Here is a 25,063-nt window from a genome sequence, read left to right as displayed (position 1 = left end):
ATGCAAATTCTTCTTCCCAATTCATGGTATTTTTTCCTCCCTTCTTAGATAAAAATATCAATTGAAGATGTTTTCTATTGTTTTTATATGTGAATAAGAACGATATCAAAGGCTCAAATGCAATTATATAATGGTTTCTCAAAGAAAGCTACAATATATTTCCACATATATCAGAATTATTTCTTTAAATTGATATTAAGATACCCTTATATCTTTACAGACATTTGTGATCAAACAAAACAAATAGCTTCTTAATAAAATAACTTTTATGCCGATTTTGCTTTGGACTTGAGCCATTGGAGTCTAGTTAATTAATTGTACACTTCTCTCCTACTTGCAGTTTGGGTCATTAAAATAGGCCTAGATTGATAAGACTTGAAAATTAAAGCTTAGTCCAATCTCCGTCCAAGAATGTAATTTTATTTGATGATGTTAAATTGCATTCCATTTATTTTCCAAATAAATAAAATGAAAATGTCATTCAATGTTTAAGTTATCATTTAAAAGAAAAGAAATTAAAACTTTATTTTATTTGATTATGATTTTGAAATGAATTTATGATAACAAACAATTGCGATTTTAGTCAAACACAAGATCCCCTGTCCACCATATTAATCTATACACGCAAAAAATATGATGATTAAAGCAAGAGATACTATTAATTAAGTTAATATGAATGACAAAGAAAGATATATCAAAGATTGCCCATGAGAAAATAAATTGTAAAAGTTAACATGGGCGGAGACCAGAAGTTACAAAAGCCCATCGGGCTAGGCCTAAGCATTATCTGTCATCCCCATAATGGGCTTGGACCAAGCCCGGGCCAGGGCCCGGGGCCAGGGCTTAGGGGTACCTGGTCCTGACCCAACCCATTGCCATCTCTATTGTTCTTCAGGATTATGCATGAATTGGCTGACTACACTAAATGTATATGCAAGATCTAGCCTAGTGTGTGACAAGTACATCAATCTTCCCACAAGTCTCTAGTATATTCTTTTGTCAACTGGTATTTCATCAGTCTTGACACATAATTTCAAACCTTCTTTGATTGGTGTATCAGCTGGTTGACATGCTCAAATTCCAGTTTCCTATAGAACATCTAAGGCATACTTTCTTTGTGATTGAAAGATACCTTTGTTAGATCGAGACACAAATATTTCAAAGAACCTAAGTCTTTCATTTCGAATTCTTCTAACAAGTACTTTTGCAAAGCCTTCCTTTCTTCTGAACAGTTTCCTGAAACCGCCATATCATCTATATATACAATAAGTGCTGTGATCTTTTCTTGTTTTTTTTTTAGGAACAGTGTGTGACCTGAATTGCTCTGATGATAGCCAAAAGATGTCATAGCCTTTGTGAACCTCCAAACCATGCTGTCAAAAATTGCTTTAACCCATAAAGTGATTTCTTTAACTTTATACATACCTTTTGGCTATGCTTCCCTAGTGAAATACACCCTGATGGAGTATCCATATAGGATTGATTTTAGCTAATTCTCCATGTAGGAAAGCATTCTTCACATCGAATTGTTATAATGGTCAATCCAGGTTTGCATCTAAAGATAACAAGACATGTACTATGTTGATTTTAGCTACGGGTGCAAATGTCTCTATATAGGCAATCCCATGAGTACTAGGTTTCACTCACATTAACTACATGAAAGTACTAGATGCATTTGACAACCCAAATGGCATAACCATCTATTCATAGAATCCACAATTAGTTTTGAAGGTCGTCTTCCACTCATCACCCTCCTTCATTCTAATTTGGTGATACCGACTTCTCAAATCAATCTTAGGAAATATGGTAAAGCCATGCAACTTATCCAACATGTCATCAAGTCTAGGAATGGGATATCTATACTTGATGGTGATATTACTAATGGCTTTACTATCAACACACATCCTAAACGACCCTTGGGAACCAACAATGCTGGAACTGAACAAAAACTCATACTCTCCCTTACATAGCCTCAACTAACCAATTCATCCACTTGCCTTTGCAACTCCTTGGACTCCTTTGGGTATGGTCTACCCAACAACAAGTGGCATGCATCCATTAGTATAACATCACATACTACTTCATCAACATAAATTTTACCAATGAAGAAGAGAATTAGAACTATTTATTAACTTAAAGTGTGCTCACATTGCTCAACCATTGAATCTTGTAAGGTTGTGCATGAGATAAGGTTGGTAGGCTCAATTTCTCCACAAGTGTTGTAGATGCTACATTTGTAGAGCTCCCAGTATCAACTATTGTCATGCATCTTTTCTCTTGATGGGACACTGGGTTTGGAAGAGATTCTCCCTTATTCTTCACTAGGGTCAAATTGGGCATGCAAAACTCTCATTAGAACAAGACTATTACCATTGTCCACTTCCTTTGCTGCTTCCTCTTCACTATCGACTTCATCTCTTCACTTTTCTCTCCTTGCAAAGCCTCCTCAATCTCCTCAATTTCCTTCAATGGCATCACTCGTTTCCATGGCATTTGAAGCATTTCTGTTAGAGTAGATGCCCTAGAGCCAACAATTATTGCAGAATTGACTCTTTGTAATAATGTTCATTAATCAATAATAAAAGGATTTTATTCTAATCACATATCATTATTATTGCAATATGTATTGATATATGTCCTAGAATGGTAGAACCATGACAGGGTATCAAGTGTTTCAAATCTGATAGTGAGAACCCTATGACACATATGATGGCCATTCTAGAAACGTCCATAGCCCCAGTATTATTCTGAAGTAAGGGCACAGATATACGGTAAGGCTATCATAGTGTTGAACGACCCTGTCGAAAGGCAGTGACTGATCTCACTTGTCAAAGTTGTTTGGTGACAACCTGTGCAACACATGGGTGCTTGTTGTAGGCGGATATACCGTAGCAAGAACACTGGACTGACCCACCAGAGGATTCATATGGATGGTAACTCTAGGTTTATGGAAAAATCTTCTAATGAAGGGTGGTGCATGTGATCCTTAGACTTGAGATCACCGAGAGCGCTTGTGCACTGATGGGCAGTTTGACACTAGTCTAACGCAGTTCTATTCAGAGCTGTCAATACGGTGGTGATTGGTGCATGAGGAGTGTATCAAGACTATGATGGATTGACAGAGGATTCATCACTCCCGGGTACGGGAGAAGTTATCTCACAGCGCAATTCAGATATGACAATGACACTAAAACTGTGGCCACAGTGGGATTAAGTTGTTGCTCTATCCAGTTTATAATACGGGTCATTGGTCCAGAAACTAATACATAATATCGAGAGTAATAAAAGGTTGACACTATTTCTATGCCTTCGTCTATCGAGATAACGTATGATGAAAGAGCAAATATACGGTAACCATATCGTTGACAGGTAGTACTTTGCTGAATCTGAATCTATCGGGTGGCCATGATGCCTGCTAGGGGCCAATCTTGGTATGTGTATTAGTGAGACAATTAATTGGTGTTAATCGCGATACTATACACGCAGGTATGATGAGGAGCCTATGGGTCACACACATAGAAGATAATTTAAGACTTAGGAAGAAAGAATGGTGTTTTCGTCTTGGGCGAAAGGGTATTTTGGTAATTTCAAGTGCAATTAAATTTGCTGAGGTCGTAGGCTTTATTTAATTTGTTCGAAAAATTAAATAAGTGAAATTCGTTTAAATATGTGTTCTCATATATTTAAACAAATATCATTATTGTTATGCTTATAATATATATATATATATATATATATTAATATATATATATATATATATATATTAATTGATTTTAATTGAGATAATGATGAATTAAATTAAAATATCTAATTGGGAGTGTTTGGCAAATTTGGGGGTGTTTGGGTTAGAGCCCAAGCCTATTCCATATGGAAATAGGACAACTAAAATAACACTATAAAATAAAAGATTTTAGTTGAAAATGATGAGTGTTATTTTTTTATTTCATTTTGTTAAAAAAAAGAGAAAAACCTCAGCCCCAAAACTCTCCCACGCGACTGTTACTGTTTGATTGAAAATCAAATACTTCTTTGTTTTCTTCTTGATTCTTAGGCTAAGGAGGATCTAGCAAATCCCTCCTTGGTTCGTTGATTGTCTTCGTGTGGACCTCTACGGTTCGATCTACACTATAGTCGGTAGCAAACACGTTCAGAGACAATATTGGTGGAGCCTCAAACGTGGGTATGGTTTCTAAATCTTGAACTAATTTTTCTGCAGATTTGATTATTTTATATAAACTATGATTTTTGTACCCGGATCTTGGTTATAAGGAACGATCCATAGAGTTTATGTTTTTGTTTTCCGCTGCGTAACTGGTCATTTACTAACAGTGGTATCAGAGCCTCGGGTATCAAATTTTACAGTTTATTGTATGATTTATAACATATTTGGTTGATAACATGTTGTTTTTGAAAAATCTGCAAAATCTGAAAAATTGTTTATGGATGAATGACAAATGATAAACTGGTTTAATAATGTGTTGATGAATGATATTGGTTGGTAATATCCTGGTTGACAGTATGTGCGTTTGATTTGATTTGGATTCGAGTTCATACACAAAAAAAAAAAAACTACAAAAACGCGAACTGTACGAATTGGGGATTTCCAGGTCTCGCCGGCTTCGCCTTGGCGAAGTCTGTGGCAGCAAAGTCATACAGTAAAACCTCGCGCCGCAGCAAAGTCGTAGCTTCCTCGTAGCTTCCCAATTCGCATTTCATGAAGGGTCTAATCTGTAGTTTTATAACCTGTAAAGCGAATGTACATTCTGCACATTTAAGAGGGTAATTAATAATAAACCCACCCAATTCAAAAATTGATTATTTTTTAAATGTATGTTTTATACTTGTTTGTTATTGCATGGTGCCCGGTATATGAGCCTTAGACCTAAGGGTGAATGTTTTAAATATTTTGGGTATGTATGGCTGTAATATTTTAAATAGGGTCTGTGTGTCCTGCCTTCTCCCCTTTTCTTGATGTACATTCTTTTCTCATCTCATTCCTTTTGAATGTAAATCGAGGTTTCTAAATTTGTTGATGTAAAATTAGTTTAATATTAATTTTATTGTAAATTTAGAATGATGTTTTTGTAATGTACTTGGAGTCGGAGCAAAGGATGAGGCATCATACTTGAAGTCTCAAGATGTTTATTACAGGACTCCTAGGTGACCCACCGATTCCTCTAGGCTCAGAAGATCGGTTTTAGTTAGGCCATACGGCACGTTTAATTTTTGTTTAGAATGCATGCTAAGGTTGAATGTTGAATAACATGCCAAACAATGTCATTCTAACAAAGATAATAATCTGATGAGACATTAAATAACAAACCCTCAATTAAGTATATTAAGTCACGTAAGCCTTCATCACCATGATTTTAATCAAACCACTGTTCATCGAAAACTTGTTCGCCAAAGCGAAAGGTACACTTCTACCAGTGGGAGGAAAATTCATTGGAGTTTTCCTTAATGGTGATGGGTCGACTAAAATGACGGTTTTGCTTGTTCACCAAAGCGAAGGTTATAAACGTGTCATGGCGTAGTAGAGAGTACTATATTAGTGTACGTGGTGACACGTAGTGTCCACTCTACTGATACTAAGAATCACACTTGAGGACAATGGTTGGAGCCATTAAATTGTGTGATTGGCTTGTTGGCTTTTTCACATTTGAGGTTGATAGTAGGAGTTATCAACTGGTGTGGATTAAGTGTTGGGCCTACCTAATCAACTCATTTTGGCTTGTTCGCCAAAGCAAAGGTTTGAAATGGGCAGGATGGGATCTCGGTCCACTAGGAAAGTCAACGGGCTTCCCGGGTTAATAGTGAGGCTTTGACTTGAGTAAAATAGTGGGAGCATCGTTTAATAAAAGACCATATTAAATTATAATGAACTTTATAATACATTATCTTTTCTGCAATTGTAGATTCACCAAAATGAGCATTATGAACCTGGACCGATAATCGAAAAAGAAAACAGGTTAGATGGATCCAATTTCTCAGACTGGTATCGTAATCTAAAATTATACTCAAGTCAGAAAAGAAATTGTATATCCTTGAAAAGCCATACATGTGAGCCTGATCTAATGCACTCAGAAGTTAAGGATACTTATCAAAGTTCTTTGATGATGTTGATAGCGTACAGCTTGATGTTAGCATTTAAACACCTATGCTACAAAGGCAGCACGGAATATGGATGCTTCTTCCATTATTCTACACCTCAAGGCTATTTGAAACAAATGCTCGACATGAGAGGTACAAGGTGTCGAAAGCACTGTTGGGAGTCGTCAACTGAGGGTGCCCAAGTTGGTCCTCATGTGCTCAAGATGATTGAGCACATTGAGAGGCTTGAGACTTTGGGTGTGGTTTGGATGGAATTACAATGGTTTAATTCTGCATCCCTGTTTGACTTCTGCTCCGTTCATAATGATTTCATATGAACACGTGAGAAACCCTGTCGCTTGCTGCTGGACGCTAGCGGACTTGAAAGTCCAGCGGTTTACTGGTTGCGCAGTAAGCAGGGTACCAGGGTAAGGCCAAGGCCACCCCCAGCCACCAAAGGACAGTTGCTCTTGGGCCTGAGAGTGGCATGGAAGCGAAAGGTAGTGCTTCTTTTTGGCAGCCTGGCCACTGAAGGAAACATTGCAGGCTTCCTTGCAAGCAGAAGAAGTCAGAGGCTACGACTTCAGGTACTTCATGATTGAGATTACTTCTCTCCCTCAACATCTTGGGTCATTGACACAGGATGTGGTACCCATATTTGTACGAATGAGGAGCTAAGGCAGAGTAGAGTGCTTGCCAAGGGAGAGGTGGACCTGAGTTGAAATGGAGCACATGTGGCTGCATTAGCTTAGGGACTTATTGTTTATCTTTGCCTACGGGCTGTTATTAGAACTACATAACTATTATCAATACCTTCTATTTCTAGAAATATTATTTCAGTATCCGTTTTAGATATATGGGGTATCATTTTGAGATATCTAATGGATTGTTGTCTTTAGTTTGAATGGTATATTCTATTTGAAATTGCAAGGTTATACAATGGATTATAGTTCTATTTAAACAATAAGATATTCTCAATGTTGAAACCAAGAAAGCTAAACATAGCGATAAAACCAAACATATCTCTGGCATTGTAGATTGTGTATGTTAATAAGACACACATTGCAAAACTCAAAGGATGAAGTTTTGGCCCTTTTTTACTTCTAGTCATTTAAGGTATGCGAGTCAGCCTTTAGGCAAGATGACCAAGTCTCCTTTCACAGGACAAAGTGAAAGGGCTACTGAACTATTAGGCATCATCCATAGTGATGTATGTGGTCCACTAACAGTTGAAGCCAGAGGTGGATATTCATACTTCATACATTTACTGATGATTTTAGTAGATATGGTTATGTCTACCTTATGAGCATAAATCTGAAGCCTTTGATAAATTCAAGGAGTTTAGGAATGAAGTACAGAATATGTTAGGCAAAAGTATTAAAGCTATTCGGTCGGATCGATGAGGTGAATACTTAAGCTCAGGGTTTTCAGAGTACCTGAAGAATGTAGGATAGTATCGCAACTCACCCCTCCTTATACCACCCAACACAATGGAGTGTTGAAGGAGGAATAGGACCTTACTGACATGGTTAGGTCCATGATGTGTGTTAGTGATTTACCTGCACGTTCTGGGGTTTGCCTTAGAGACTGCGACCACGTTTTGAATCGTGTGTCGTCAAAGTCTGTAGTAAGACTCCATATGAGCTATGGAGTGGGTGAAAGCCCAACTTGTCTTATCTAAGGATTTGGGGTTGTGAAGCTTATGTTAAGAAAGACTTCGAACAAGCGGGCCAAAATCCTGTAAATGTATATTGTGGGGTATCCAAAGGAGACCAAAGGATCTATTTCTACCACCTAGAAGAGCGCAAAATTTTTGTTGCTCGATCTGGTGTCTTCCTAGAAGGAATATTTTCTAAGAAGTACTAGGGGAGAAAGTAGAACTCGATGAAGTTCAGACACAAGAATACTGACGAAGGACGGGATGATGTGCCACAGGAAGTGGTTGAGCATCATGAGGAGGTTCTCCACAACTTGTGGATCAAAGTGAACCACTCAGGTAGCACAGAAGCTGCGTATATGGGAGAGTACGCCATGAGCCGAGAGATACGGTTATCCGTGACTCAGCATGATGATGTACTAGTCTACCAAGACGATGAACCAGAATACGAGGACGCTATATCGAATCAGATTCCGTTAAATGGCTTGAAGCCATGAAATTGAGATGGACTCCATGTACCAGAACCAAGTGTGGTCTCTGGTGGAACCACCTGAAGGGGTAAAACCCATAGGGGTAAATGGGTCTTCAAAAGGAAGACTGACATGGATGGCAACGTGCATACTTATAAAGCACGGCTGGTTGCCAAAGGTTTCAAACAAATTCATGGCATTGACTATGAAGAAACCTTTTCACTGGTAGCCATGATTAACCATCCGAATTATGCTTGCAATTGATGCATATCACACTATAAGATTTGGCAAATAGATGTCAAAACTGATTTCCTGAATGGAACATTGAGGAGGAGTGTTATATGACCAACCTGATGGTTTCGTTCTTGATAGTCAAGCTAAAGGTATGCAAGTTGCAGAGATCCATTTATGGACTCAAGCAAGCTTTAAGGAGCTGGAACATCGTTTGATGTGAAGCCGTAAAAGATTCGGTTTTATCAAGAACGAAGATGAGCCCTATGTTTCAAGAAAGTGAGTAGGAGCACAGTGTATTCCTAGTGTTGTATGTTAATGACATACTTCTGATTGGGAATGATATACCGAACTTGCAGTCGGTAAAGACTTGGTTATCCAAGTGTTCTCCATGAAGGACTTAGGGGAAGCAGCCTACATCCTTGATATAAAGATCTATCGTGATAGATCGCATAGGTTGCTTGGCCTAAGTCAGAGTGCATACATTGGCAAAGTACTAAAAAGATTCAGCATGGAAGAATCCAAGAAGGGATTTTTTCCGATGTCACATGGTGTTTATCTCTCTAAAGAATGTGTCCTAAAACACAGATGAGAGAGATAGGATGAAGAAGATCTCATATGTATCAGCAATTGGGCCATCATGTATGCCATGCTATGTACTCGGATGATGTCTCATGTGCCTTGAGCACTTGTAGTAGATATCAATCGGATCTAGGTGAGTATCACTGGATGGTTGTCAAGAATATTCTTAAGTACCTGAAGAGGACTAAGGATATGTTTTTGGTTTACGGAGGGAAGATGAGCTCACTGTAAGAGGATACAGTGATGCTAGTTTTCAAACGAACAAAGATGATTATCGATCGCAGTCAGGTTTGTATTTTTCAATGGCGGTGCAGTGAGCTGGAAGAGCTCCAAACAAAGCACTATAGCGGACTTACAATGGAGGCTGAGTATATTGCATTGTCAAGTGGGCCAAGGAGGCAGTATGGATAAGAAGTTCATCACTGAACTTGGTGTGGTTCCCACGATTGTTGATCCTATAGACATCTATTGTGACAACCATAGAGCAATTGCTCAAGCTAGGGAACCACGGTTCTATCAGAAGTCCAGACACATATCAGACGCGACCATCTCATCGAGAGATAGTTGAGAGGAAGACGTGTGATTAATAAAGTGCATACTGACGACAATCTCACAGATCCATTGACAAAGCCTTGTCGCAGCAGAAGCATGAAAGGCACTTGAGATCATTGGGTATTAATAACATGAATGATTGGCTATAGTGCAAGTGGGAGATTGTTAGAGTAGATGCCTAGAGCCAATCAATATTGTAGAATTGACTCTTTGTAATAATGTCATTAATCAATAATAAAGGCATTTATTCTATATCGCGTAAATCATTATTATTGCAATAGCATTGATATATGTCCTTAGAATGGTAGAACCGTGACGAGGGTATCAAGTGTTTCAAATCTTGATTGTGAGAACCTATGAGACATATGGTGGCCATTCTAGAAATGTCTGTAGCCCCAATATTATTGAAGTAAGGGCACAGATAATACGGAAAAGCTATCATAGGTGAACGATCCTGTCGAAAGGTAGTGACTAATCTCACTGTCGAGGTTGTTTGGTGACAACTTGGTGCAACAAATGGGTGCTTGCTGGTAGGCGAATACATCGCAGCAAGTTCACTAGACTGACCCACCAAAGGATTCCATAGGATGGTAAACCCAGTGGTATGGAACAAATCCTCTAACGAATGGTGGTGCATGTGATCCTTAGACTTGAGATCACAGAGCGCCTTATGCACCGATTGGTGCAGTTTGACACTAGCTAACGCAGTTCTATTCAGAGCTGTCAATACGGTGGTGATTGGCTGCATCGAGGATGTATCAAGACTATGGTGGATTGACAGAGGATTCATCACTCCCGGGTACGAGAGAAGTTATCTCACAACACAATTCAGTTTGGCAATGACACTAAAACTGTGGCCACAGTGGGATTGAGTTGTTGCTCTATCCAGTTTATAATACGGGTCTTGGTCCAGAAACTGAATACATAATACGAGATAATCGAAGGTTGACAACTATTTCTTGCCTTCGTTTCGTCGAGATAACGTATGATGAAATGATCGAATTATACGGTAACCATATCATTGACAGGTAGCTACTTTGCTGAATCCGAATCTATCGGGTGGCCATGAAACTACTAAGGGCCAACTTGGTCTGTGTATGTGAGACAATTAATTGGTGTTAATCGCGACACTATACCACTGCCGACATGATGAGGAGCCTATGGGTCACACACATAGAAGATAATTTAAGACTCAGGAAGAGAAAATGGGTTTTTGTCTTTTTGGGCAAGGGTTTTTTGGTAATTCACAGTGCAATTAAATTTGCTGAGGTCGTAGGCTATTTAATTTGTTTGAAAAATTAATAAGTGAAAATCCATTTAAATATGTGTTCGCATATATTAAACAAATTATCATTATTGTTAAATGTTAATATATATAATCAATTTGAATATATTTCTGGTAAATCTAACTTTGTTGCTAAATTTTTGTCAGACATTTTGCAGAAGACTACAGGACAATGGCGGACAAGAAGGAGCTGGAAATCACTTCTCATGCTCCAAGTGTAAGCAACGAGGACACTTGAGAAGGAACTGCCCTTTGAAGGTTACTTCTACTTCAAAGGTTACTGCTAAAAAGGAGAAAACTGCGGATAAGCAGTGGCTTCTTCGCTAAGTAGGTCACTGCTGTAAAGCAGGTTGAAGGAAAGAATCAGACTATGATTCTGATACTTCGAAGAAGAAACCCGAAATTTCAAACGATTGCAGGGTGAAACTTCTACAAAGGTAAATACTTCTGAAAAGATGGTTACTCTTAAGAGGAAACGACTCAGAAAAAGGCAATAGTTTGCGTGGCTTGTAAACAGGAGGACATGAACGGGTAATTGTCACTGTCAAAGATCAAAAATTCTGAGGAATCATCATCAGGCACTACAAGCGTGGTGACACACACTCCACAAAAAAAGGGTTAATTGACGCAGATATTTTTGAGAGGTTTAGCTTTCAAAAGGTTAAGATTAACTTCGCAAGTCAAACACTTTGGGAGAATCTGGAAACCAAATTAGGATCGCAATGGCGACGGACAAGGGGAAGTACAAACTGCAGAGGTTTTAGAAAAGCTAGCAAGAAGACTGGAAGCTGACAAACTGTTTACATATAATATATATATATATATAATATATATATATATATATATTATATTATATATATATATATATATATATTATATATATATATATATTTTTTATTTATTTATTTATTTATATAATAATTGATTTTAATTGAGATAATGATTATTAAATTAAAATATCTATTGGGAGGTTGGCAAATTTGGGGGTGTTTGGGTTGGAGCCCAAGCCCATTCCATATGGGAATAGGGCAACTAAAATAACTCTATAAAAGAAAAGGTTTTAGTTGAAAATGATGAGTGTTATTTTATTTCATTTCATTTTGATTAAAAAAGAGAAAAACCTTCAGCCCCAAAACTCTCCCATGCCACTTTTACTGTTTGATTGAAAATCAAATACTTCTTTTGTTTTCTTCTTGATTTCTTAAGGCCAAGGAGGATCTAGCAAATCTCTCCTTGGTTCTTGTTGATTGTCTTCGTGTAGACCTCTACAGTTCGATCCTACACTTGGATCGGTAGCAAACACGTTCAGACACAACATTGGTGGAGCCTCCAAACGTGGGTATGGTTTCTAAAACCTTGAACTAATTTTTCTGCAAATTTAATTATTTTATATAAATTGTGATTTTTATACCTGGATCTTGGTTTTAAGGAACGATCCATAGAGTTTATGTTTTTGTTTTCCGTTACGTAACTGGGTCGTTTACTAACATTTCTTATCCCCTCAGTCTTGCTTCATGAAACTTAGCTTCTCCTTGATTGTCTCCATCATCTTCTCTTTTCCTTTGTCTCTGGTAGTAGCTTCAGTTTTATTATAAGAGGAAGATCTCTCGTAGAAAGAATTTCCTCTATTGAAACTCTTGGGTGTCGAAACCTTCAATGCCTTCTTTTGCTTCTCCACCTTGATTGTTAATTGCAAATGTTCTCAAAAGTGCAAAGGATTGCAACTCCACCAGATCAGCAATATCTCGGTCTTAGCCTCCCAAAAACCTTGCAATGGTTTGCTCTTTGAGTTCGGTTACCACACTTGTCATCATCAACCGCTCAAAATTCCTAATCTACACTTCTACATGCTTATCTCCTTTCTTAAGAGTGTGAAATTTCAAATAAAGATTTTGCTTATGATTTTCAGGCAAGAATCTTTTCTTCATCAATTTATTCAATTTCTCCCATGATCTAACTTTATCTTTCCCCTCTCTATCCTTTTGTTTTCCAACATTTTCCCACCACAAAGACGCATAACCTTTGAACTTAAGAACCGTCACCTTGCATTTATTCACATCTGAGTACTCTTTAAACTTAAAAGCCCACTCAATTTCATTCAACCAATCCAAGAAATCATCCAGATTCAACCTCTTTCAAATTCGAGTATATCAACTTTCAACCCTTTATCGTCATCATTCTCCCTTCTCCTCGTCCTCCGATCCATTCCGGACCCACTAGAATCACCTTCAATGTTGATTTCCTCTTTATAATAGTTTGACCGTGGTGAAGGTCTAGGTGAGGTGAATGTCTTTGTTGGTGTCGGTTTGGTTCATGGTTAGGTGAGGTGTGTTCTCAGTTTTGTTGGTTTTGGTTTTGAGTTTGAGTTTGAGTTCTCAAAAGTTGGAGAACTTCGATTAATTGCTCTCTAAGTTCGTCAACCTCTCTATGAAGTCTTCTTGTAGCTAACTCCCATGGTGGAAATGGGGATGAAGAACTACTTTTATGTGACATGGTGACAGTATAATTAGGTGAAAGGGGTTGGTTTTAGTGTTTGGGGTGAGATTCGGGTGAAAGCGCTTTGGTTAAGTGTTTAGGTGAGATTTGAGTGTAAATGTGTTTGTAGTGAATGGTTTCAGTGTATATGGGTTGGAGTTGAGTGGATTTATGTCGTGAAAGGTGTACAAGGCTTGAAATAGGCTTAGAAATGCAAAACCGGCAAAATGATTAATTTCTAACCAACAATGCAAAAATAGGTAAGGAAAGAGGTGAAACTAAAAGACGAAAAAAGACTCACTCTATCAACCTAAGCTCTTATACGTACCACTTGATCCATATTCAACAATTTAGAGTGAATTTAATTACTTCTGAACAATAACAATGTTCAACTGAGCACCAACTACTCTCAAATCGGTGAATGACAACTACCACAACTTTACACACCACAACAGTCCACAAATGCTTCCAAATGGCAATAACAAGTGATAACACAACTAGCTCCAATTGAAAGGCAAAACAATACTTCAAATAACACAAACAACACACAAAATACATAAGACAAAGTAACGATACAAGTCTAACAATCCACAGCGTAAAGGCTATGCCACCAGTCAATGGAAACCACCACCAATACTAAGCAAAAGATTGGATAAAGGAAAATGGATAAACACTCTCAAAGAGATTCAATTCATGAATATTCAACAACCCTCTTACATGAAAGAGAGAACCGTTTATATATGGTCTACACTGGGTGCCAAAATGGAAAGAGAAAATATGAAATAAAAGATAATAATAACCTAATGGGACTTTGCAAACAAGAAGTAAAATCATCCCCAAAAGTTAGTCAAATTCACATTCACAAGTAACCTAGGACTTTCCCAAAGTGGAAAGAGACATGGAGCCGCCCAATGCTCCCTTTTTGTCTTTGCCAAAACGGGAAAGGCTTGTAGTCACTCGTGTTTCCTTATCTCCTTGCATTAATGGCTCACACGGCTCCCATTTGACTAGTTCTTGAATTTCTTGGTCAATTTTGAAGGGAATGGCTCCAAGTGATTAATTGCACCCAAATACATGAATTGGGCCTAATAGATCGAAGCATGGCATACTTGTGCGGATTGGGTTGCCCTTGGATAAGTTGTTCTCATCTTGCACATTTCTTCCTTCTTGAGCCAACTTGAGGATGGGCTTGGCATTGACTTCTTCTATTAAGCTTAATTGGGCCAAATTGTTGCTAGAATCACAAATGACTTCTTCCATGGATTTTTCTTGGCCCGACTAATGAGATTTAGGCTCCCCTGGCGTTGAATTCATACCAGTTAACATCAAAATGAGAGTATGGTGACTATTGAGTTAACAACAATATTAGGATCACTCTAAGTAAATTACATTTGAGCCTATTTTACCATTATCTATGCAACCATAAAAGGCCAAAAAAATCAACAGTAAACAATTAGGATTAGGACTTGTGACCAATGTGGTTCTTTTAATTTAGGAAACGATTTGTAAACTTATAATTTATTAGAATTCTAGTTACTAAGTACATGTTTATACTTTAAAATATCTCTTTAAACTCAACTCGACACAAAAAATACCCTTTAAACTTAAAAGTTTTATTTTTATTTTTTGCACCATTTCTCCCCTAAATTATCGATCAACTTTCAGGAAAGGAAGAAAATCAGTACCGATCTTCGCGTAGAAAGATTTGATTTATCTTCATTCTCTAAGCTTTATTTCTTCATTACTCTTTGTTCTTAGATCTCTACTCTTTTTATAAGGATAGAGTTAGGATTTAAATTGTAAGGTGGATGAATATAAATAAAAAATACAAACAAAATAAAAATTTTGGAGGAGTTCAAATATTATTGAAACCTTAAATTTTCTATTATTTTTTGTTTTGATTGAAAAAAAAAAAAAAAATTGTTCTGATAATATTTATTTTTGATAGCTAAATCCAATAATTGGGTTCTACATGTGGAAATAAGATATGAAATTAAATTTTAATTTTAATTTTAAATCTCTAATAAATTAATAAATAGAATATATGTACACTTATTATTCTAAAAGTACAGTATAGAGGTTTGTTAAGTAACATTATTTTTTTCAATAATCTTATATTATATCAAGATTTAAGAGTAAATTCTTAGTAGATGAAAAAAGATTTCATAAAATAAATAAAGATATGAGGATGGGCCCAAAATGCAAAATAATAAACAATAAAAAAATCTAGTATTTACATTTTGAAACTAAAATATAAAATGTGTTTTTTAGTAACTCTAATCATGGAGATATGATCATCTAAATAAAAGATTAAACTAGATGTATCTAATTATTGAGGTGTAAATAAATAAAACAAGTCAAAATTTGTGGTATACTTACATCGGGTGTTGTCATTTATAATAATTTTATTTAAAATTAAATTAAAAAATATGAACATTAAGACAAAAGATGGGATAAATTTGATATTGAAATGGTTCCATACTCTTAGGGTGTGTTTAGTTCAGGGAATGTTGTATTATCAGGAATGTTATATTAATGGAAAGATAGATTATCTTGAAGATTACTGGGAATGTTTAGGGAAATGTGTTTGGTTGGTTGAAATAAATTGGTGGATATGTTATATTAATATGTTTGGTTCAGAGGAATAAATTGGTGGGTATATTATATAATTTACTAAATTGCCCTTCTTTTTAAATATTAATATAATATTATTTTTATTATTATTATTATTTTTTGAATAATTTTTTTAACCCCCTACATTTGAGATATTGCTAAAACACTCCAACAACCAAAAAAGTTTAAAACTTAACAAAAACACCCCAATCACCCCAAGCCACTGTCAGTTGCCTATCACCACTGCCGGTGTCAGATATTGATGGCCATAGATCTGGTCGGAATAGATTTAGCCATTTCCGACTAGATCTATGGCCATCAATATGGCCGAAAACAACCATATTGAAGCACGGCGATCATTTTCGACGACTTCCGACGAGTTCAATCGGTGGTGGTGGTGGTTGGGTGGTAGTGGTGGTCTTAGGGAGCCTACAATTTATTTTAACTATAAGGGCATTATTGTCCAAAAACTTAATTAAATAGGGGTACAAATGTAATGGCAAATTATTGTAAATTTTTTTTTTAAATAAGGGCAATATTGAAGAAAAATTTTATTAATAAGGGGTCATTTGGATTAGGGGTAAATAAGATAATGGAGGTAATATTCGTTTATTTTGTAAGATTTTTGTGTTTGGTTTGCAAGAAATAAAATATTACGGTAATCTTTTATTGCAATAGTGTTTACTGTTGGTAATGTGGGGGTAATCTTATTACCTTGTTAGTGTTAGGAAATGATCCATTGAGGCAGCGGAAAACAAAAAACAATAATAACAAGGATCGTTCCATAGAACCAAGATCAGGGTACAATTTTACAGTTTATATCAAAATAAGAATTTGCAGAAAATTAATCTAGAGTTCAAGAAACTATACGCACGTTTGGAGGCTCCTCCAAGTTGTCTCTGAATGTATTTTGCTACCAACCCAAGTGTAGGATCGAACCGACGTAGTCCACACGAAGACAATCGTAAGGAACTAAGGAATGATTTGTTAGATCCCTCTTTAGCCTTAAGAAACAAGAAGAAATGAAGAGTATTTTGATTTTCAATCAAAACTAAGTCTGGCGTGTGTGAGAGGAAAAAGGGGCTGTGTGTTTTCTCTTTTACAATGAAAATGAATGAATGAAAAACTCTTTTCTTTTACAAATAACCTTTTTCTTTTATAGAAAAATTTAATTGCCCTATTCCCATATGGAATAGGCTTGGGCTCCAAGCCAATCCAAACACCCCTTGTTTCCTAACACTCCCAATTAGATATTTATTTTAATTCATCATTATCTCAATTAAAATCAATTAATATATATTTATTGTATATATTAACATTTAACAATAATGATAATTTATTTAAATATATGCTAACACATATTTAAATGTAATTTCACTTATTTAATTTTTCTAACAAATTAAATAAAAGGTTACGACCTCAGCAAATTTAATTGCACTGTGAAATTACCAAAATACCCTTTCTTCTAAAAAGATGAAAACACCCTTCTTACTTCCTGAGTCTTAAATTATCTTCTATGTGTGTGACCCATAGGCTCCTCATCATACTGATAGTGTATAGTATCGTGATTAATACCAATTAATCGTCTCACTATACACAAGACCAAGATTATCCCCTAGCAAGGCATTATGGTACCGATAGATTCGGATTCAACAAAGTGCTACCTATCAATGATATGGTTACCGTACAATTCAATCTTTTCATCATATGTTATCTCGATGAGACGAAGGCATAGAAATAGTGTCAACCTTCGGTTACTCTCGATATTATATATTCAGTTTCTGGACTAATGACCTGTATTATAATCCGGATAGAGCAACAACTCAATCTCATTGTGGCCACAGTTTTAGTGTCATTGCCATATACTGAATTACGCCATGAGATAACTTCTCCCGTATTCGGGAGTGATGTATCCTCTGTCTATCCACCATAGTCTTGATACACTCCTTGATGCAGCTAATCACCACCGTATTAACAGCTCTGAAAAGAACTGCGTTAGGCTAGTGTCAAACTACATCAATCGGTGCACAAGGCGCTCCGATGATCTCAAGTCTAAGGATCACATGCACCACCATTCGTTAGAGGATTTGTTCCATAGACACTGGGGTTACCATCCATATGGAATCCTCTGGTGGGTTAGTCTAGTGAACTTGCTGCGGTATATTCGCCTACAGCAAGCACCCATGTGTTGCACCAAGTTGTCACCAAACAACCTCGACAAATGAGATCAGTCACTACCTTTCGACAGGATCATTCAACACTATGATAGCTTTGCCGTATTATCTGTGCCCTTACTTCAAAATAATACTGGGGCTACAGACGTTTCTAGAATGGCCATCATATGTGCTCATAGGGTTCTCACTATCAAGATTTGAAACACCTGATACCCTCGTCACGGTTCTACCATTCTAAGGACATATATCAATACATATTGCAATAATTATGATTTACGCAATATAGAATAAAATGTTTTTTATTGATTAATGAACATTATTATAAAGAGTCAATTCTACAATAATTGATTGGCTCTAGGGCATCTACTCTAATAGTTAGGGGGTGTTATTAAATCACTACCGAGGTAATATGATTTTTCTTCCCATTTTGCCCTTAATTAAAAACCATTTTGGACACAGTTGCCCTCAAATATCTACTAAATAACAATTACCCAACCCTCCTACATTTGAGAAATTAGCTAAAACACCTCAGCTACAAAAAGTTTAAAAGTTAACAAAATACCCCCAACCACCCAAGACCACCGTCGACCATGACTCACCACTGCCGACCGTCTATATCATTCACCGTAATGGTGCACGGCTAGCAGGATCTGGCCGGTCGTGCATTGGTAAGGCCTTTTCCAGCCATGGATCTGGAAACGGCCAGATCTGGCATTTCTATGCCTGTTTCACAACCAAATCTTTGGCCATGAAATGGCCACAAATCTGGCTGTTTTTCAGCCATGGATTTGTGATCGATGGCTATTTCCGGCTTTACCGATGCATGGTCAACCATATACAGCCAGTCGTGCGGCATTTCGTCAACTACCAGCAGCGGTGGTGGCTGGCTGCCGGCAATGGCTTGGGGTGGGTGAGGGTGATTTTGCTACAAATTAAAGTTTTATATGGCTGGGGTGTTTTAGCAAAATTTCAAACGTAGGGGGTTAAAAGAAATGATTCAAATAATAATAATAATAAATACTATTATATTAATATTTAAAAAGAAAGGTAATTTAGTAATCTATATAACATACCCACCCATTTATCCTTCCAACCAAACATATTATTCACCAATTCATTCGAACCAACCAAACACATTTTCTAAACATTCCCAATAATCTTCAAGGTGATCTTTCTTTTCATTAATATAATATGCCTTTATAATAAAACATATATGATTCAAACGCCTCCTGAAGGGTAAAATTGTAACAAAAATAAGATTACCAAGTAATCTTAAAATTCCTAAAAAGAATGGAGGTAATCTGATTACCTCCTGTATTACCAACAATGACTATAATTGGTTTTGAAAGATTATTAAAATCTTATATTACTTGACAACCAAACGTGATAATCAAGTAATAAAAGATGATATTACCTCAATATTTGAGGATTACCCCTAACCAAACACACCCTAGGGGGACACTTATATACTCAATGTCCCTACAACAACTGATAATAACCCTTCATCCTATTCTTACGGGTCCACCAAATACGTTTCTCCAACAACCCAATTTGTTTGATTGTGGGCCCACACTATGTTGGCCCATTAACGAGGAGGCCCCATGTGCATCACATAGGCCCTTAAGTAATGGACACGCACAAGTTTTTTAGTACACCCAAAAAGAACATGAACGACACTCTTGAATGAAAAACCACTATAAAGGGATGTAATTTAAACGTGCTTTTCAAAAGCGTGTGAACGCTCATATTTGTCATGTTGCATCTACAGCCACCACTAGGCTACGAGTCTTTCTTACATGTGGGTAAGGTCAACCCCGTTAAAACGCGCAATTTTGTTTGGTTAATCGTTGTTAAAATAAAATCCAATATGTTTAAAATTTAATTTATAGATGAGAATTTTATGTATCTAATTTCTGATAGTTGAAATGGGTTAATACAATTTTCCCTGGTAAAAACTAAAAAACCATGGAGGCTTCAAGACATTTTGTAATGCAATTGCAGAATTTGAAGCACAAATTAAAACATAGATTATTAATTCTTTTGTTGTCAGACTTTATTTTTTCAGTGGACCAATACTAAACCCTGAAAATTTGTCGTTTCATGGCTTTCTAACTTGTCTTTGCATCAACTGCACTTCTGTTTATCATAAATCTCCAAACCAAAATCTCTAAGCCTCTGGGTTTTGCCACTGCCACTACTACTAACACTTAGCGCCACGCTCAACTGTTTTGTCATCGCACTTCCATTTACCACCACTGACCCCACCACGCTCATGCTCATATCTATTGGATCCATCAACGATGACATAGGCCTTGCCGCCAAATTAAAAACTGGTCCCACTGATGGCGATAATGGCCATAACCGAGGGTTAGACAGCCCACTTTGAACTTGTGAATCATCCAAAAAGCATTACCTACTGTCGGTACCATCATATTCATCCCACAATTTCCCACTGTCCAAACAGGGATCAAACCCTATGGGGCCACTGGGGCCAATCCGCATGCTTGTGACACTGTAACTCCGTTATGTGATAACACGTCATTAGATGACGGAGGATAATGTCGTTTCTTTGTCTAGTTTGTTTCGTCCTTGGATGAATTATCATCTTTTTTTGTTGGGATTTTAAGGGTCCCACAAAAGAACATGGAAATAGCTAGAACTGTTCCCGTTCTGGTGGCTTCGATGATGGTTGGTTGGGTGTGTTCAAGGAGCCACTTGACAGTTTCACCGTTAGATTTATGACCAAGTTCGTGGGTGAGTTGGAAGATTCGAGCCGCACACATGGATGGTATTCGAATCCTACAGCCACGGCCTTCATGTAATAACCGCTTTCTACTCAAATACTCATAAAACATGTACATAATGAAATATATATAAAATAGCATAAAAAGGTTGGGCCCAAATTTTTCTTTTATTAAACATATACATTCTTTATAGAAAAAGTTGTATCATGTACAAAAGCATCAAAAACAAGGTGGACAGTGTAGTCATTTCCCTTCGCTCGCCGACGCCCATCCGACTGTGTCCTCACCTAGATCCTGCAAAAACATGGAAAACAACGGGGTGAGCACAACTAATGCTCAGTAAGTAAATCCTCTACTCATCTATCCCCGTAACACACTCTCTCTCTCTAATTCTTTTCTTACAATTCTTATTTATCTCTCTCTCTTATACTTCTCTCTATTTTCTCTTTCTCATAACTCTTTTCTACTAACTCTCTTTAGTAGTCACAGCCTCATCTTACTGGAGGCACGGCCAGGACTCGCTTCCGCTCTACGTGACTTCTCCTCATTCTAGCCGATCGGACTTGGTTATGCATGGATTTGGAACCCTTGGCCATGTGAGTGAATAATCTCTGTCTCGAGTACTCTCGGGTATAGCCCTCATCCGCATGCACTCTCACGGGCTACACGACTCTTCTCTCTCATACTCATGCCGCTCTCTCAATGCGGCGTACATGCGGGAATACTCTACCCCTTACTCACGGGTTCCCCATCGCACAACCTACTCTATTCTCTTTTTCTCTCTTTTCTCTTTATAAAGCTCACACTCAAAGTTCTCTACTCTTTTTCCTACTCTTTCTCTTATGCATAATTAGTGCATGTGGATGATTCATGCTCATTAGTGCCCTCATGAAATGAACAAATGCAATGTTGCGCCAAAATCGTCATCTGCACAGGTTACACTAAAAAAGGCATAACTTGCGTTATACACATCGGATTGCTACGATTTTGGTCTCGTTTTAAAGCTTAGAGACAGGGATATAACTTTTATGTTTTGGTCTAAACCCAGTTCAATCCGTAAGATGCCCAAACATTACTCAGAAAGTCACAGATGTGACAAGGCAGTTTCTCACTTAGGCATTTCATCAAACAACTCATGTGCATACCAAAGCTCTACTTATCTATAACTCTACTATTCTCTTTAATCATCCAAAATGGGAGAAAAACTCCCTCATACAGTCATAATTCCTGCCAAGGAAAACACTCCTAAAAATATTCATGCAAACTCCTCCAACTTCAACTCAATTTCAATCTCTCTTCACACATCAAACACTTCTCATAATTAAACTGTATTCAACAACCACAAAGCAAAGATTCATCTCAACTCAATTCTCAATAACATAACATACTTATACATACATAAATCTCTACTCAATCTCTACTCAAAGGATTTCTCAAATCTCAACTTAGGTTGGATTTACTTACCTTGTGAAAAAGTGACTTCTCTAGCACTTTTCCTTTCCTTTGTTGTCTTGTCTTCTCTCTTCAACTTAAAACAAAAACAAGAACAATAATAACAATATAAGACTTCAATATAACCATAAGCAAAACTCACATCTAAAGCAAGAATCCTTACCTGAGGATGCTTGAGAGGAAATTTCTACTAAAATTACCCAAAAGCTCTCTTAAACTCCTTAGAAATCTTGGGAAAATTGAAAGAAAAAAATGAAAGGAAGTAGAGAATGAGAATGGCGGTGGAAATGGATGAAAATGAAGGGTTTATTTCACTTAACCCTTTTTAGCTCATATTATAACCTGCCTTTCCCATTTTGCCCTTGTTCTTTCTTGGAAATTCCATCTATATTCTTTGATTCATTTCACTCACACCCCCACACTAACCTATTCTCCATAAAATTTTCTTACATCTTACTCCCCACTTTTCTTACTAATTAGGGGTAGAAAGGTCATTTTTACCCCTATGAAGAATTCTCTAGAAACTCATTAAATTTTTCAATTGGCTCGTCGCCGCGGCAAAGAAACTTCCGTCGTCCCGGCGAAAAGTTACAGAGTTGACACCGCCTTACTCAAAGCCAACATCGCCGCGGCGAAGACTGCAATTCTAAGAATCCTCAAAACTCAACCAATTTCAACATACAAACTCAATTAAAACCGAATCAATGAACATTTAAGTAATACAGCAAATCTTAACTACATACCTCAAGCGGGGCATTACACTTCAACCTTGGTGTGGCGGTCTTTTGTCAATGAACGTTTACAGGCTATAACGAGTATCATCATAGGTATTTGCATTGACATCTGCATCTACATATTTATTGGAACTACACTGACAGGTGGCAGTAGCTTTTGATCTTGGTCATCCGAGTCTATGGGCTCTTGTTTCAACAGCAAGGCCTGTAACGGTGTCATGTACTTGATCTTCCTCTCGCTTTCTAGAGGCTCTCTAGTGATACGATCAGAGGCTACTACAACGTCGTCTAGTTCATTTCCTTGAAATGATGTCATTTTTATAAGAAGTGAAGTAAAAAAAAATGGAAATAAAATGAGTTTGGGTGTAAGAAAGATTGAGAAAGAATGGAAGCGAATGGAGTTTGAAATAAGTTGGAATGGAAATTGAGGGAGGAGGATGAATTGTACAATGGGGAGAATGATATAAGAGAAGTGTGGGGGGATGAGATGATGAAAAGTGTTGGGAGGTAGATGGTTTAGCATTGGTAAGTATGGACTATGGAGCATATGGTAAAGGTCATAATAAATGGAGGAATGTACAAGTAGGACATATGGTGTGAGTTTGAGCCAATAGGGATTGAAGGTGATGTAAGAAAAGAGTGGAATAGTGTTGTAAAATTAATTAGTTGAATTTAATTTAATTTGGTACTTATGGTCCAAACTTTTAACAATAGAGGTCCATTCCATTCTTTGTCTATTCAAGTAATGAGATAAAAGAATAATAAATATCTTAAGCAATATGTTTTAGAGGTGGCCAAAAAGCCCGAGCCCAAAGGACCCTGGTCCTAAAACTGTGAGAGGGGTGACCGGGCCCAGGCTGGTCCCTCCTCCAGGGCCGGGCCTGGGACCAGTTAATTTCAGAAGATCCCCTAACAAATATCCAAAACCCCCTGACAAATAAAACCAAGACCCTCTAACAAATAACCAAAACCCCATGACAAATAGCCAAAACCTCCCTAACAAATAACAAACCCCCTTACAAATAGTCAAAACCTCCCTAACAAATAACCAAAACCCCCTGACAAATAGCCAAAACATCCTTAACAAATAACCAAAACCCCCTTGATATTTATCAGACCTGGCTTGGGACCGGTACAGGCCCTCACAAAAGTGACAGGCTGTAACGCCTACATGGAGGTACGTAATTTAATTTATGCTCTTATACCTTTAGTTGATTTTTTTTAAAGTTATTTTGAGAAAATGTGAAGAAAATGCCTTAAACTTGCATTAAGGGTAAAATGGTCTTTTCACTCAAAATTAGTTGAAATTGTGGGGAGTAAGAAGAGATAGAATTTCATGGAAAATGCAATAAAAATGAGGGCATTATGGTAATTGACTAAGGGACATAGATGGAATTTTAAAGAAAGTGCAAGGGAAAAATGGGAAACTATATATAATTTTATGTTATATCAAGGATTGAAGAGTGAAACCCTAGCCACTCTTCACCCATTTTCACGCCACCTTCACCTCCATATCTTCTCAATTTCTTCAATTCTTCTTCAAAGGAAATTCATAGATTTTAGGTATGTTTGAGTGGATTTTCAATCCCAAGCATCTTTAGGTAAGATTTCTTGCACTAAGAGGTGAGTTTTAATTTTTAAAGTGTTGAATTTTGATGGTTTGTGTTCATAGGATTTAAGAGGAAGAGAGTTTGATCAAAGAAGATTCTTAAAGGGTTGGATTGTTCACATATAAGGTAAGTAAATCCTACTCTAAGTATGATTTAAGTTATGTTGTGTAGAGAATTTCTTTTATGCATATATATGTGTTATATGTAGAATTGTTGATGGATTTGGTGTTGAATGATAATTATAACTTATCCATGAGAAGTTGTGTTGGTGTATTTGATGCTGGATGAATGTTTGGATGAAATTTGGAAGAATTGAAGTGGAAATTTTGGAGTGTGTATTTTGGGCAGATTTGGCATTAAATATAGAGGGTTTTATTCCCATTTTTTGGTGGCT

General features: G+C 37.0%; 1 pseudogene; it reads right to left on the bottom strand.

Moving 5' to 3' along the window:
• Window positions 1-20,253: 20,253 nt before the first annotated feature.
• On the bottom strand, window positions 20,254-23,375 carry LOC116142922 (annotated as a pseudogene).
• Window positions 23,376-25,063: the final 1,688 nt, after the last annotated feature.

The sequence above is a fragment of the Pistacia vera genome, unplaced genomic scaffold, assembly GCF_008641045.1.
Source record: "Pistacia vera cultivar Batoury unplaced genomic scaffold, PisVer_v2 Contig421, whole genome shotgun sequence".
Classification (NCBI taxonomy): Eukaryota; Viridiplantae; Streptophyta; class Magnoliopsida; order Sapindales; family Anacardiaceae; genus Pistacia; species Pistacia vera.
This window is presented reverse-complemented; position numbering and strand designations above follow the sequence as displayed.